The sequence below is a fragment of the Chelonia mydas genome, chromosome 1, assembly GCF_015237465.2.
Source record: "Chelonia mydas isolate rCheMyd1 chromosome 1, rCheMyd1.pri.v2, whole genome shotgun sequence".
Classification (NCBI taxonomy): domain Eukaryota; kingdom Metazoa; phylum Chordata; order Testudines; family Cheloniidae; genus Chelonia; species Chelonia mydas.
In genome coordinates this window covers 14,079,865-14,095,994 of record NC_057849.1, presented here as the reverse complement: position 1 = coordinate 14,095,994, position 16,130 = coordinate 14,079,865, and the positions used below count along the sequence as shown (strand labels likewise).

Sequence of the window (16,130 nt, the reverse complement as noted above, 5' to 3'; positions counted from 1 at the left end):
TTTTGCACTACTCACAGCCCGGACAATTAAATCTCTTTGCTTTTAAATATTAAGGTCCAGATCCTCAGCTGGTACAAGTCTAAATCACTTGACTGAAAATGAAACTACGCTGATTTACCACAGCTGAGGATCTGGCCCTAAGTATTTAGTGGTGTCTGGAAAGCAAGCCAAGGTCGGGTTTCAAGCCGTCTCTTGCTTCCTACACTGGTGAGTCGGAGAGGCAGCGTTCTCAGGAGCGCATTGCATGTCCCTCCCAATCCGCTCCAACCAGTGCTTTGAATTGTGCTGACGGGGCCTGCAGCTGGCCGAGGGCCCTTCCCATTACACAGACGCATTCTCTCCCCCAAAAGACTTCACGCATTAAGCGCCCAAAGAGTTGCCTATACTCAAGTGCCATTACCATGACACACTTAAAGGGCTAGTTTTCCCTGTCCCTCCTAGCTCCCTCCGCCGGTGCACACCCCCCTCACCCCCCCCCCGCGCACACACACACGGGAACTCAGTCATGATGTTCTGCAGAGTTCCCAGGGCATAGCTTGAGAAAACATTCTGTAACTAACGACACTGATTCTATGCCATGTATGTCACAAAGCTACTGTTTATATTTAGACACTTGCTTTCGTCTCAGCGGAGATCTGTAGCCAACATCCTTAGTGATCCAATGGATTTTACTATTAAAAAACACAACTACTGTTTGGTGGTAGGACTTGTGGTGCTCTCCATTCCCTTCCCAGACCCCGTACCAATACCCCTCACCCATGTTTGTATATTTTCTACGTGGACAGTAAATCTTTATGTAAGGCCAACAGATCCCAGTCATTGGTGCGCAGGATCGAACCTGGGACCTTAGCTTAATGTATGAGCGTCTGCTGCATGAGCTAAAAGCCACATGGCTCATAGCTGAGGGTGTAGCAAACAATCTCTAGATCAGTGGTCCCCAAACTTTTCAGGGTCATGCCCCCCTTTACCTCTGTCCACACACACACACACACCAAGCCCGTACCAGGAGCAGGACCTCAGCCCCCGGGGGAGGGTGGGGGGAAGTTGACAGGGGTAAGGGGTCCGAAGCGAGGAGGCAGCTGGGGGGCAGGACTGAGGCCAAGTGCAGAGCCAGGCCTCGGTTGCAGTCAAGGCTGAGGCTGGGGGCCGGGCCGGGCCGGGGCTGAGCTGAGAGAGGAGCAAGGCTGGGTGGTGCTCCCTCCTCACCCTGCATTGGGGCTGGCCCAGGCCCCACCACACACACACACACCCACCCACCCCGAAGGTTCCTCTGTGCTCCCCTAAGGGAGGCATGCCACACAGTTTGGAGACCTGTGCTCTAGATGATCGAGGTGCCACCAGAGGGGACAGAGTGCCAGACCAAGCAGGCATGGGTTACATCTAGAGAGGTCCTCACCCCATAACTGCCGTGCTTCCTTTCACCCTGGATTCCACGTGTTCAGTTCTGGATATTTCCAGTCGAGGGTCCAGTGTTTGGCACCTCCACCAGTACTGGAGACAGCAGGATTCTAAGAACATAACAACGGCCTACTGGGTCAGACCAAAGGTCCATCTAGCCCAGTATCCTGTCTTCCGACCGTGGCCAATGCCAGGTGCCCCAGAGGGAATGAACAGAACCAACCAACCCATCCCCTGTCACCCATTTCCAGCTTCTGGCAAACAGAAGATAGAGATATCATCTCTGTCCATCCTCACTAATAGCGACTGACAGACCTATCCTCCATGAACTTATCTGGTTCTATTTTGAACCCTGTTACAGTCTTGGTGTTCACAACATCATCTGGCAAGGAGCTCCAAAGGTTGACTGTGTGCTTGTGTAAAAAAATATTTCCTTTTATTTTAAACCTGATGCCTATTAATTTCATTGTGTGATCCCTAGTTCTTGTGTTATGAGAAGGAGTAAACAGTTCCTTTGTTCACATTCTCCACACCAGTCATGATTTTATAGACCTCTATCATATCCCCTCTTAGTCATCTCTTTTCCAAGCTGAAAAGTCCCAATTTTATTAATCTCTCGTCATATGGAAGCTGTTCCCTACCCCTAATAATTTTTGTTGCCCTTTCCTGAACCTTTTCCAATTCCAATATATCTTTTTTGAGATGAGGCGACCACATCTGCACACAAGATGTGGGCGTACCATGGATTTATATAGAGGTGATATGATATTTTTTCTTATTATCTGTCCCTTTCTTAATGATTCCCAACATTCTGTTCACTTCTTTGACTGCTGCTGAACATTGAGTGGATGATTTCAGAGAACTATCCACAATGACTACAAGATCTTTCTTGAGTGGGAACAGCTAATTTAGACCCCATCATTTTATATGTATAGTTGGGATTACGTTTTCCAATGTGCATTACCCTGCATTTATTGACTATCGTCTGCCATTTTGTTGCCCAGCCACCCAGTTTTGTGAGATCCTTTTGTAGCTCTTTGCAGTCTGCTTGGGACTTAACTATCATGAGCACTTTTGTATCATCTGCAAATTTTGCCACCTCACTGTTTACCCCTTTTTCCAGATCATTTATGAATATGTTGAATAGCACTGGTTTCAGTACAGACCCTGAGGGGACACCACTATTTACCTCTCTCCATTCTGAAAACTGACCATTTATTCCTACCCTTTGTTTCCTATCTTTTAGCCAGTTATCAATCCATGAGAGGACCTTCCCTCTTATCCCATGACAGCTTACTTTGCTTAAGAGCCTTTGGTGAGCGACCTCATCAAAGGCAGTCTGAAAATGTAAGTACACTATATCCACTGGATCCCCTTTGTCCACATGCTTGCACGGAGATAAAGATGGCACGGAGAGAACGGGATGATGATATTTTCTTTAATTAAAGTCAGGCTAATCCTAGGTTGGGGAAAATTAGCCCCGACCATGGAGTACACACAGTGCCAGACAGCCAGGGTTTCAAGCCCGCCAGACTTTAGACAGACAGTGAACAGACAGCATATTAATATAGTCCACTTCAGCATTGCATCTCCCTCTTCTTTCACACACCTGGCATCTCAGTCCTCAGATTAAAGCTCTCTGTACAGGTCCCAGCAGCTGCTTAGCACCATAATCCAGACAGATGACACAGGAACTAGCAGAAGCTGCCACTTCAACAAAAATAATGGTCTACCCACACCAGATTGCCAGAGGTTTTTATATGTCCCCAGGGATAGGGCACAGAGTCAAGACCATTTCAGACTGGACACAAGGGTTATTTCTTGCCCATTTGTCACCATCTCTCACAATCACTGCTGTGCTTTCTACCATGTGGCCTCCAAGCTCATCCACAAGGTCACCTCCTTTGGCCAAATTTAACCCTTTCTTACAAACCGCCTCCTGCTGATGTTGTTTTGGGTACAAGCTGCCTGTTCTCCTTCCTCTAAACATCTCTCCGCTTGCCTGCCTGCCCTTAAACAAGACCTTCCTTGAGAAGAGACTGGCCCTTCTGAAAGGTTTAGAGCACACCTAGCATGCTGCGGGCAGACACTCCCGTACGTTTGGCACCAAGAGGCCCCAGACTAGGATCAAGGCCCCATAGCATTAGATGCCATTCAAGACACACACAAAATACACGATCTTTGCCCCAAAGAGCTTGCAATCCAAGACGAGTGACACGTGCAGGGCCATGAGTAGCGCAACCTGGAAAATCATTTCCATTTGGTGAAACATGGAAATTTCAGAAATTGTTTTCATTCTGATGCAGAACAAAAAGGAGATCTTTCAGAATTTCACAAAAACCGGGGCGCCCCCTCCCTCCAGCTGAGCCCCCAATAAGAAATAGCCTCATGGCTAGGGCACTCACCCGCCATGTGGGAGATCCAGGTTCAAGTGACTGCTCCAAAGCAGGCAGGACTTGAACCTGGGGGTTTCACATCCCAGGTGCGTGCTCTAGCCATGAGGCTATTCTGGGGTGGGGTCTTCCTTGCTCATAGTGGCATTTTCTGATAGGAAGACACTTCATCAAAAAAAATTCCCAGATCAAAATACGCATGCACATAGGCTTTATACACATTTCCATTATAGGAACATCTTGTCCCAGGAACTCCTCCCTCCCCCTTAAGAGGCCACTCTCAAATAATGGAGACTGGTACATGCTGGGATAGGTCTTTGGGACTTTTAGGACCTGGTTCCGTGAAGTGCTTTGAAGTCAATAGTTATCAGTAAGGCTACGATTTTATCACAGAGGTAGGGGAAGTCATGACTTCCGAAGACCTCCGTGACTTCAGCCTGCTGGCGCAGGGAGCTGCAGGGTCCTGCCACCATCTGGGGCAGCCAGGAGCTGCAGGGTACCCATGCAAAAAGAAAGCAGCAGGGTCCTGCGGGCAGCACGGGGACCCTGGAGCTCCTTGCAGCTCCAGCTCGTCACAGGCACGGGGACCCCACAGCTCAGAGCCATGGGGTAGAGGAACCCTGGAGCTCCAAGCCCCCCGGAGTGGTGGAGGTCCCCAGAGCTCCCAACCAGTCCCCCACAGCTGCCTGCGGGCTCCCCATTTTGTGATAGATATTTTTAGAAGAAGTCAGGGACAGGTCACGGGCTTCCGTGAATTTTTCTTTATTGCCCGTGACCTGTCCATGACTTTTATTAAAAATATCTGTGACAATATCTTAGCCTTAGTTATCAGAGGTTCACATTCAAGCTGGAAGGGCAGATCAAGTGGGGTCCCTAAGGGATTCGTCCTGGGTCTGGTTCTGTTCAATATCTTCATTCATGATTTAGATAATGGCATAGAGAGTACGCTTATTAAATTTGCGGACAATACCAAGCTGGGAGAGGTTGCAAGTGTTTGGAGGATAGGATTAAAATTCAAAATGATCTGGACAAACTGGAGAAATGATCTGAAGTAAATAGGATGAAATTCAATAAGGACCAATGCAAAGTACTCCACGTAGGAAGGTACAATCAGTTGCACACAAAGAATGGGAAATGACTGCCGAGGAAGGAGTACTGCGGAAAGGGATCTAGGGGGGGTCATAGTGGATCACAAGTTAAATGAGTCAGTGTAACACTGTTGGGGGGGGGGGAGGGGAAATGAACATCATTCTGGGGTGTATTAGCAGGAGTGTTGTAAGCAAGACACAAGAAGCAATTCTTCCACTCTAGTCCGTGCTGATTAGGCCTCAACTGGAGTATTGTGTCTCCTGTTCTGGTCGCCCCATTACAGGAAAGATGTGAACAATTGGACAAAGTTCAGAAGAAAGCAACAAAAATGATTAAAGGTCTTGGAAACATGACCTATGAGGAAAGATTGAAAAAATTGGGTTTGTTTAGCCTGGAGAAGAGAAGCCTAAGGGCGGGACATAACAGTTTTCAAGTACATAAAAGGTTGTTACAAGGAGGAGAATGAAAAATTATCTCGCTAACCTCTGAGGATAGGAGAAGCAGCAATGGGCTTAAATTGCAGCAAGGGTGGTTTAGGTTGGACATTAGGAAAAACTTCCTGTCAGTGTCGTTAAGCACTGGAATAAATTGCCTAGGGAGGTTGTGGATTTCTGTCATGGGAGGTTTTTAAGAACAGGTTAGACAAACACTGGTCAGAAATGGTCTAGTTATTACATAGTCCTACTCTGAGTGCAGGGGACTAGACTAGATGACCTACAGAGGTCCCTGCCAGTCCTACACTTATATGATTCTATGATGTTAGTCACATCAATTTGTGCACTAGTGGAAGGCACTCATACTGCGGCGATGAGCTGGATATAAGAGCCTATCTAGAACAGTAGCCCATTCATCCCACTTCCCCCACCCACTCGCCAACTAGCTGTGCATTGTACATGACCACCTGCTACTAGTAACAGGGTCCATGACTGTGTCTCACTAGGATTCAAGACCACTGATGTCTTGAAGCAAGTTGCACATCATGAGAACGTCCATGGTTTACATGTTCTGAAACAGCACCGTATTAATTCCTATTCAAGCACATCCCTAAGCGCAAGAGAAGATACAATTGCAAAATGCCTTAAATGCCCCACCTCAGTAACAGCACCCTCAGATCCAGCCACAAAGGTTCAATAGCACCCTGCAATTTTGCCTGAAGAAGATTGCTTCCCCTTGATGGAAAAATCCCAACTCCCTCATGTAGTAATATGCAAAGTGAGAATGGGGAGCTGTCCTGATGACAGGAATTCAACTGAATTCTCAAGCACAGCAGAACAAGAGTCCACAATCTACAACCCTTGTAATTTAACACGCAGTGAGAGAGGCTTCTTTCTGCAACGAACATACAGCTAACGTCAGTACTGGGCAAATTAGCTGAAACAATAGTAAAGAATAAAATTGTCAGACACACAGAAGAACATAAATTGTTGGGCAAAAGTCAACATGGTTTCTGTAAAGGGAAATCATGTCTTACTAATCTATTAGAGTTCTCAACAAACATGTGGACAAGGGGAATCCAGTGGACATAGTGTACTTAGATTTCCAGGAATCCTTTGACATGGTCCCTCACCAAAGGCTCTTATGTAAATTAAGTTGTCATGGGATAAGAGGGAAGATCCTTTCAGGATTGAGAACTGGTTAAAAGACAAGGAGTACTTGTGGCACCTTAGAGACTAACCAGTTTATTTGAGCATGAGCTTTCGTGAGCTACAGCTCACTTCATCGGATGCATAGCATATCGTGGAAACTGCAGAAGACATTATATACACACAGAGACCATGAAACAAAACTTCCTCCCACCTCACTCCCCCGCTGGCAACAGCTTATCTAAAGTGATCCTCAAGTAGAGCCATTTCCAGCACAAATCCAGGTTTTCTCACCCTTCCCCCCCCCACACACACACACATACAAACTCACTCTCCTGCTGGCAACAGCCCATCTCCCTTTGAAACCCCTCTTTATAATGCGCATGATAATCAAGGTGGGTCACCTCCAGCACTAATCCAGGTTCTCTCACCCCCCCCCACACCCCCCCTTTTCCAAAAACCACACACACAAACTCATTCTCCTGCTGGCAACAGCTCATCTTACAATGTGCACAGCAATAATCCAAGTTTAACCAGAACGTCTTGGGGGGGGTTTTGCAGGAACTCCCAGCTACCTTCGAGACACCACTGACTTCCTGAGGAAACTACAATCCATTGGTGATCTTCCTGATAACACCATCCTGGCCACTATGGATGTAGAAGCCCTCTACACCAACATTCCACACAAAGATGGACTACAAGCCATCAAGAACACTATCCCCGATAATGTCACGGCTAACCTGGTGGCTGAACTTTGTGACTTTGTCCTTACCCATAACTATTTTACATTTGGGGACAATGTATACCTTCAGATCAGCGGCACTGCTATGGGTACCCGCATGGCCCCACAGTATGCCAACATTTTTATGGCTGATTTAGAACAACGCTTCCTCAGCTCTCGTCCCCTAACGCCCCTACTTTACTTGCGCTATATTGATGACATCTTCATCATCTGGACCCATGGAAAAGAAGCCCTTGAGGAATTCCACCATGATTTCAACAATTTCCATCCCACCATCAACCTCAGCCTGGTCCAGTCCACACAAGAGATCCACTTCCTGGACACTACAGTGCTAATAAACGATGGTCACATCAACACCACCCTATACCGGAAACCTACTGACCGCTATTCCTACCTACATGCCTCCAGCTTTCACCCTGACCACACCACACGATCCATCGTCTACAGCCAAGCTCTGCGATACAACCGCATTTGCTCCAACCCCTCAGACAGAGACAAACACCTACAAGATCTCTATCAAGCATTCTTACAACTACAATACCCACCTGCGGAAGTGAAGAAACAGATTGATAGAGCCAGAAGAGTTCCCAGAAGTCACCTACTACAGGACAGGCCTAACAAAGAAAATAACAGAACGCCACTAGCCGTCACCTTCAGCCCCCAAATAAAACCCCTCCAACGCATTATTAAGGATCTACAACCTATCCTGAAGGATGACCCAACACTCTCACAAATCTTGGGAGAAAGGCCAGTCCTTGCCTACAGACAGCCCCCCAACCTGAAGCGAATACTCACCAACAACCACATACCACACAACAGAACCACTAGCCCAGGAACCTATCCTTGCAACAAAGCCCGTTGCCAACTGTGCCCACATATCTATTCAGGGGACACCATCACAGGGCCTAATAACATCAGCCACACTATCAGAGGCTCGTTCACCTGCACATCCACCAATGTGATATATGCCATCATGTGCCAGCAATGCCCCTCTGCCATGTACATTGGTCAAACTGGACAGTCTCTACGTAAAAGAATAAATGGACACAAATCAGATGTCAAGAATTATAACATTCATAAACCAGTCGGAGAACACTTCAATCTCTCTGGTCACGCAATCACAGACATGAGGGTCGCTATCTTAAAGCAAAAAAACTTCAAATCCAGACTCCAGCGAGAAACTGCTGAATTGGAATTCATTTGCAAATTGGATACTATTAATTTGGGCTTGAATAGAGACTGGGAGTGGCTAAGTCATTATGCAAGGTAGCCTGTCTCCCCTTGTTTTTTTCCTGCAAACCCCCCCCCCAAGACGTTCTGGTTAAACTTGGATTATTGCTGTGCACATTGTAAGATGAGCTGTTGCCAGCAGGAGAATGAGTTTGTGTGTGTGGTTTTTGGAAAAGGGGGGGGGTGGGGGGGGTGAGAAAACCTGGATTAGTGCTGGAGGTGACCCACCTTGATTATCATGCGCATTATAAAGAGGGGTTTCAAAGGGGGATGGGCTGTTGCCAGCAGGAGAGTGAGTTTGTATGTGTGTGGGGGGAGGGGGGGGGGAAGGGTGAGAAAACCTGGATTTGTGCTGGAAATGGCTCTACTTGAGGATCACTTTAGATAAGCTGTTGCCAGCGGGGGAGTGAGGTGGGAGGAAGTTTTGTTTCATGGTCTCTGTGTGTATATAATGTCTTCTGCAGTTTCCACGATATGCTATGCATCCGATGAAGTGAGCTGTAGCTCACGAAAGCTCATGCTCAAATAAACTGGTTAGTCTCTAAGGTGCCACAAGTACTCCTTTTCTTTTTACGAATACAGACTAACACGGCTGTTACTCTGAAACCTGGTTAAAAGACAGGGAACAAAGGGTAGGAATAAATGGTAAATTTTCAGAATGGAGAGGGGTAACTAATGGTGTTCCCCAAGGGTCAATCCTAGGACCAATCCTATTCAACTTATTTGTAAATGATCTGGAGAAAGGGGTAAACAGTGAGGTGGCAAAGATTGCAGATGATACTAAACTGCTCAAGATAGTTAAGACCAAAGCAGACTGTGAAGAACTTCAAAAAGGTCTCACAAAACTAAGTGATCAGGCAACAAAATGGCAAATGAAATTTAATGTGGAAAAATGTAAAGTAATGCACACTGGAAAAAGTAACCCCAACCATACATACAATATGATGGGGGCTAATTTAGCTACAACTAATCAGGAAAGAGATCTTGGAGTCATCGTGGATAGCTCTCTGAAGATGTTCACGCAGTGTGCAGCAACAGTCAAAAAAGCGAACAGGACGTTAGGAATCATTAAAAAAGGGATAGAGAATAAGATGGAGAATGTCTTGTTGCCCTTATATAAATCCATGGTACGCCCACGTCTTGAATACTGCATACAGATGTGGTCTCCTCATCTCAAACAAGATATACTGGCATTAGAAAAGGTTCAGAGAAGGGCAACTAAAATGATTAGGGATTTGGAATGGGTCCCATATGAGGAGAGATTAAAGAGGCTAGGACTTTTCAACTTGGAAAAGAGGAGACTAAGGGGGGATATGATAGAGGTATATAAAATCATGAGTGGTGTGGACAAAGTGAATAAGGAAAAAAGTTATTTACTTGTTCCCATAATATAAGAACTAGGGGCCACCAAATGAAATTAATGGGCAGCAGGTTTAAAACAAATAAAAGGAAGTTCTTCTTCACACAGCACACAGTCAACCTGTGGAACTCCTTGCCTGAGGAGGTTGTGAAGGCTAGGACTATAACAGGGTTTAAAAGAGAACTAGATAAATTCATGGAGGTTAAGTCCATTAATGGCTATTAGCCAGGATGGGTAAGGAATGGTGTCCCTAGCCTCTGTTTGTCAGAGGGTGGGGATGGATGGCAGGATCATTGATCATTATCTGTTAAGTTCGCTCCCTCTGGGGCACCTGGCATTGGCCACTGTCGGCAGACAGGATACTGGGCTAGATGGACCTTTGGTCTGACCCAGTATGGCCATTCTTATGTTCTTCTGTTATGTTCTTATATCTTGACTGTGTTCTTCACAGTCTTATACATTTTTTCTTTCCTAGACAATTAAAACCCAAGCGTGCCGCCCCCCACCCCACACAAATTTCTGTTGCACAAATGTTGATTTAAAGCTACACAAGAGACTCAAATATTACATTTGAGCTAGTGATGGGCCTCAACTGCAAAATGTAAACGTGCCCAAAGCTTCAGAGTATTAGGGGCCATTTGCAAAACTTAGATCTGGATTTAAAGCACACATCTAGACAACTTTTGAGTGATGCGTAATAGATTACCTCTTATCCTTTGCTCTGTATTGAAAGCTACGTTAAATCAGGTGTTAAACTACCAATCCAGTGGTGGATTGGCGAACCAATGTTCTTCCCTTATACGACATAGTTCAGGCCTTCTTCAAAAGAAGTTTAGCCTCTAGTCTTTGAGACTGCAAAGAAAAAAACATTCAGCCTGTCGGAGCGTACACTCGTGGCTGCCCAGCGCTGGCTACGCTGACCTTTGTCTCAAGAGCTTATCACCACTGGGGCACCTCCAGCGGCAGCAATGGTGGTAACGCTAGTCAAGGTGCAGGCGTTTTAGCCACAGTGCTAGGCTGCAGGGTTGCTATCACCAGTGGAGCTGCACCTGTGGTAACAACTGTGGAAATTTTAGGGCAGAGACTTGTGTAGACAGCCCCCGAGTCTTCAAACAATCCTTCTACGGAGAATCAGCTGCCACTCCTAGTTCATTTCAAGGTCCTTTAAACTCTGTAGCCTAGGAGTGCACTCACCATCACCTAACTATTTCACTGCCAATCAAAGTGCCTAAGAAAGGAGCGGGGTGATCCTGCTGTGAAAGGCTGGCATGATCTTCCGACAGTGGCAGTCTCCTTGTGGGTCAGGAGTGGGCAGAACTTGGCTCGTACTCTCCCAGCATCTATTATAAAAAAACAAACCTGATCCCTGACAGATACCATTGTAAAGTCTATTATCATTTCACCTGTCTGACACAGAAAAAAATACAGGCTTTTACTGAACATTTTAACTGCAAATGTGTGCATGCTGTTCCACGAACATGAGACTAAAACGAGACTATTTGCTCTGTTCTTTCCATTTGGAAGCCACTGGCAGCTGTCCATTCCTTCCTGCAACTCAACGCATTGAGAGAGACTTGTGTTAGGCTGCTCCCAACACCACTGTCCCACACACAAACCGGATTGTGGAAGTCAGCACATGAAGAGGCCTTTCAATTGAGATCCCATTGATCACAAGGCAGCAGATGCCCAGAAACCACGGCTGCTCTTCAGAAAGAGTAAAAAAAACAACACAAAGGCTTTGCTTCCATTCCTAATATTAGGCCTTGTCTTTCCTTTGTGGATGTGGTCACTGGATGACAACGACAGGTGGAACAGTTCCTCCTGTAAGTCACTGGTTTAAAATTTGGCCCAGGTCCCTGCTTTAAAGTGGGACGTCCAATTCAACCTTAATTCAAGCCTCAGCTGGTATCTCCATAATTACTGTGGCACCCAGGGAGTCGAGCTGAGATCAGGGCCCCATTGCACTAGATGATGTACAAAGACAGCCAGAGAGACAGTCCCTGCCCAAAAGACCTTGCAATCTAAATGAACAAGACAGACAGAGAGGGAAGGGAAAAGGAGGCAAAGTGACATCCCCAAGGTTGCACACCAGGCCAGTAGCAGTGGGAATAGAATCCAGGTCTCCCAAGTGCCAACCTAGTTGGTGATTAGACTGAAAATCTCCCTAGAGGAACCTAGGATTGAATGGGCAAAGAACTGCTCTTCTTACCCTGTCAATGAGATCCACCAGGTCAGGATGGAGACCCATCGACTGTTCTACCCAAACTGTAGCTGCTCCGTAGGTAAGATAGAGTATCCCTTTCATCCAGCATGAAATTCAAATACCCACCTGATCAATTGCATGCCCCCAGCACACCCAGGAGCCCCGCACTTTGCGAACAAAGAGATGCGGTGCAGCACGTATCCTAGAAACATGTATTCATTTGGCTCGAGTGAGAGTATTACCTTGGGTGTTGTATCCAATTGCCATTTCAGCTAGTAGTAATTTCTTGGCTCTTTGATTGCAGGAGGGCAGGGGGGGCAGAATGTTGCATCATCAGCTTCTGACTTATGTCAGCACAGCACTAGGTAGGCAATTGCTATGGGTGTGGCAGGAACAGAGTCAGTTTAGACGGGAGGGGACAAACAGGAGTAAATGAAGAGAAAGGGTATCCATGCTGGTATATGGGATACAGCACTCTACCTCATCTTGAAACAATGATCCTGGGTAAAAGGTGGATGGTCTGGAAATTCAGTTAAGCCCTCAAATGATTCAACCCCAGCACCTTCCTCTTATTTCCTTCTGCTTTGAAGGAGTCGTATAGTGGGGCACAGGTGGGTGGATGCATAATGGGTTTTTTATGAACCTTTATGTTCGGAGCCAGTTTGCTCAGGCTTCATGAATCGATCTGTCCTAGCTTCGGAAGAATACGAACAGATCAAGATTGGCACGCGTCCCTTAAGTACTAACAGACAATGTCGGATATTGCTACAGCTATTAAATGTCCAAGCTTTTGAGCATGGTTAACAAGCAGAAATCTACAGATTTCTGAAAGGCATCGATCAAGTTTTTTATTGCATTTCTTTATTGCATTCCATTGACGTGGTATCTGGGTATATGTTAAATGGCTTCAACTGGGATATTCGAAGTTTAAAGACAATACACTACCCTACACTTGTACAAAACAGCTACACTAAGAGTCCCAGATTTCACAGTTTTGTGAATGGAAAGGAACTGGGTACAAAGAATTTTTCACTACTCAGTGCAGCCATGGTCATTCTATATTTCCAACTGGAACTAGTTCCATGGTCTGGGCCGGCTACCAAGAATACCCTGCCTCTAGTTCATCCTGGTGTTAATACGTTCCAGCACTTGCAACAACCAAAGTTTGTGTGGTAGACTAGAAATGGGGAGACAGGTGTCCACATAGGAACTAGAAGGTAGCAAGTTTGGGCTGTGAATAGGTAGTAGTGACTTGGACCTTTCAATTCCACCCGAGAATCTGACAGCTAGTGCAGGGAACAGAGTATCAAATTTATTATGTTTTTAAACAACATCTGCCAGTCTGCTGGAGCATCCTGTCGTCATTCTGCATTTGGAAGGCTTACTGGCCATGCCAAGTGGAGTTCTAGACCCCAATCCTGAAATCAAATCCATATGGGCGGACCCCTACACCTGTTGGGAACGTCTAACTGACTGCAGTGCATCTCTGTGGAGCCAACTACAAATTCGGCACCTGAAAGGCTATTGATTCATTTCCAACTGCATATTAAAAAAAAAGTACCCCAAAACATATGCCAAGAAATCCCATGTAAAAATTAAAAACTAAAATGTTTTTATTTGAATTGCAATACAATGTTATCAGCATAAATACTCCCACCTCCCCTGTGTATGTCGCTAGGTAACAAACAGAAGTCCATGAGGAAAAAGATCTACAAGGCTGATGAGTAACAGAAACAACAAGGGACCTTCTGACTAATGGAAGTCAGGCTGATAAAGTTTCCACACCGTGTTTACCATCTATCCAAGGATTTCGTGCTTAGTCTGAAATCATCTCTTGAATATTTACACCCCCTGCAACTAGAAGGGATTCTGACAGAAACTAAAAGATTGTACCCTTAACTGTCAATGTTCCCATGACATCTACAGCTCTGACATGGAGAATGCAGCCTATGAATGATTCAAACTTCTGCGGGTTAGCATTACACATAGAAATAAAACCAGAAACAAAGTAAATTAATTATTCACGTTCAGCAACGCACACCAGAAAAACCCACACAGCCTGTCAACCTTGACTTTAAAGATGCATCATCTGCCAATGGCTAAAAATGTCTTACTGTTGAATAAGTGAACTGATTCCTAGTTAGCATGCCCAATGGGGGGGTGGGGGGGGGAATTTGTTTGCAAATACAGCAGCAACATTTTACGAAGACTTTAGGGAGTGCAATTGGCACACATTTCTTTAGAGAGATAATAGGATGTAGTACTCACTACATACATTGCAACAATTATCCTTCTCTGATCACTTTCAAGCTCAGCAAAATTACTTTACTCATGATGAAAATGTAAATGGAAACTGTCAGGTCAAATTTTGGCTACAGTTTGTAATTTTATTTATTTATTTATATTTTTAATTTTCCCTGGGGAGGATAGGTTGCTTTTAGCAGTACATTACAGTGGTGCTTAGAGGCCTCGACTGAGATCAGCGGCACACTGTGCTTGGTGCTCTATAGACACATGTCGTAGACAGTCCTCGCTCTAAAAAGCTTAGATCCTAAATGGACAAAAATGGGCACTTTTTTTTTCTTTTTGGGGGGGGGGGGGGGGGATTGCTATTTTCTACAACTAAAGCCATTCCCCTCCAGCATCAACTCCTCAGTCATCGCAGCATTGCACCGATGCCCTCACTATCAACTAAAGTGAAACCAACTTAGACTCAGTGAAATATCGGAATCTTAATTTCACCCTCTACCTACGCCCCCAGTTCCAATCCTTCCAGCACAGCAGCGATCAAGAGTCTTTCCCACCTGATGGCTATTCAGTGGCCACTGTGAAATGAGTGGTTTCAGAGTAGCAGCCGTGTTAGTCTGTATTTGCAAAAGAAAAGGAGTACTTGTGGCATCTTAGAGACTAACAAATTTATTTGAGCATAAGCTTTCGTGAGCTACAGCTCACTTCATCGGATGCATGCAGTGGAAAATACAGTGGGGAGATTTGTATACATAGAGAACATGAAACAACGGGTGTTTGACTGTAATGAGAGTGATCACTTAAGGTAAGCTATTACCAGCAGGAGAGCCGGGGGGGGGGGGGGGGGGGGGGGGAGGGGGGGGGGGAGAGAGGGCCGACGCACCTTTTGTAGTGATAATCAAGGTGGGCCATTTCCAGCAGTTGACAAGAACGTCTGAGGAACAGTGCGGGGTTTGAGGGGGAAATAAACAAGGGGAAATAGTTTTACTTCGTGTAATGACCCATCCACTCCCAGTCTTTATTCAAGCCTAAGTTAATTGTATCCAGTTGGCAAATTAAGTCCAATTCAGCAGTCTCTCGTTGGACCCTGTTTTTGAAGTTTTTTTGTTGAAGAATTGCCACTTTTAGGTCTGTAATCGAGTGACCAAAGAGATTGAAGTGTTCTCCGACTGGTTTTTGAATGTGATAATTCTTGACTTCTGATTTGTGTCCATTTATTCTTTTACGTAGAGACTGTCCAGTTTGACCAATGTACGTGGCAGAAGGGCATTGCTGGCACATGATGGCATATATCACATTGGTGGATGTGCATGTGAACGAGCCTCTGATAGTGTGGCTGATGTTATTAGGCCCTGTGATGGTGTCCTCTGAATAGATATGTGGACACAGTTGGCAAAGGGCTTTGTTGCAAGGATAGGTTCCTGGGTTAGTGGTTCTGTTGTGTGATGTGTGGTTGCTGGTGAGTATTTGCTTCAGGTTGGGGGGCTGTCTGTAAGCAAGGACTGGCCTGTCTCCCAAGGTCTGTGAGAGTGATGGGTCGTCCTTCAGGATAGCTTGTAGATCCTTGATGATGTCTTGGAGAGGTTTTAGTTGGGGCTGAAGGTGATGGCTAGTGGCATTCTGTTATTTTCTTTGTTGGGCCTGTCCTGTAGTAGGTGATTTCTGGGTACTCTTCTGGCTCTGTCAATCTGTTTCTTCACTTCAGCAGGTGGGTATTGTAGTTGTAAGAATCTTGGGGGGGAAATCGGTTTGAAAATTTTCACTTAATTTTTTAAAAGAACATTTAGAAAAATCTTTCATAGGCTCTGAGGTCAAAGTTTAGTTCCGACTTCTTTCATTGACAAGAAAGGTAATAAACTAAGGAGCTGAATTTCATTGTGACTCA

At 45.5% G+C, this 16,130-nt stretch overlaps 1 protein-coding gene across 6 annotated transcripts in view; it reads right to left on the bottom strand.

The window, feature by feature from the left end:
• The window catches only part of GDPD5 (glycerophosphodiester phosphodiesterase domain containing 5), a 335,621-nt gene that overhangs the window by 213,240 nt on the left and 106,251 nt on the right, over positions 1 to 16,130 (bottom strand). Inside the window, exon 1 of one of the 6 annotated variants that reach the window (XM_043527661.1) lies at positions 1,397 to 1,503. The exons of the other annotated variants lie outside the window; for them this stretch is intronic. The gene's annotated coding sequence lies outside the window, so the exon portion shown is untranslated. Of the gene's footprint in view, positions 1 to 1,396; positions 1,504 to 16,130 lie in introns of those variants that run through there. 6 annotated transcript variants of the gene reach the window in all.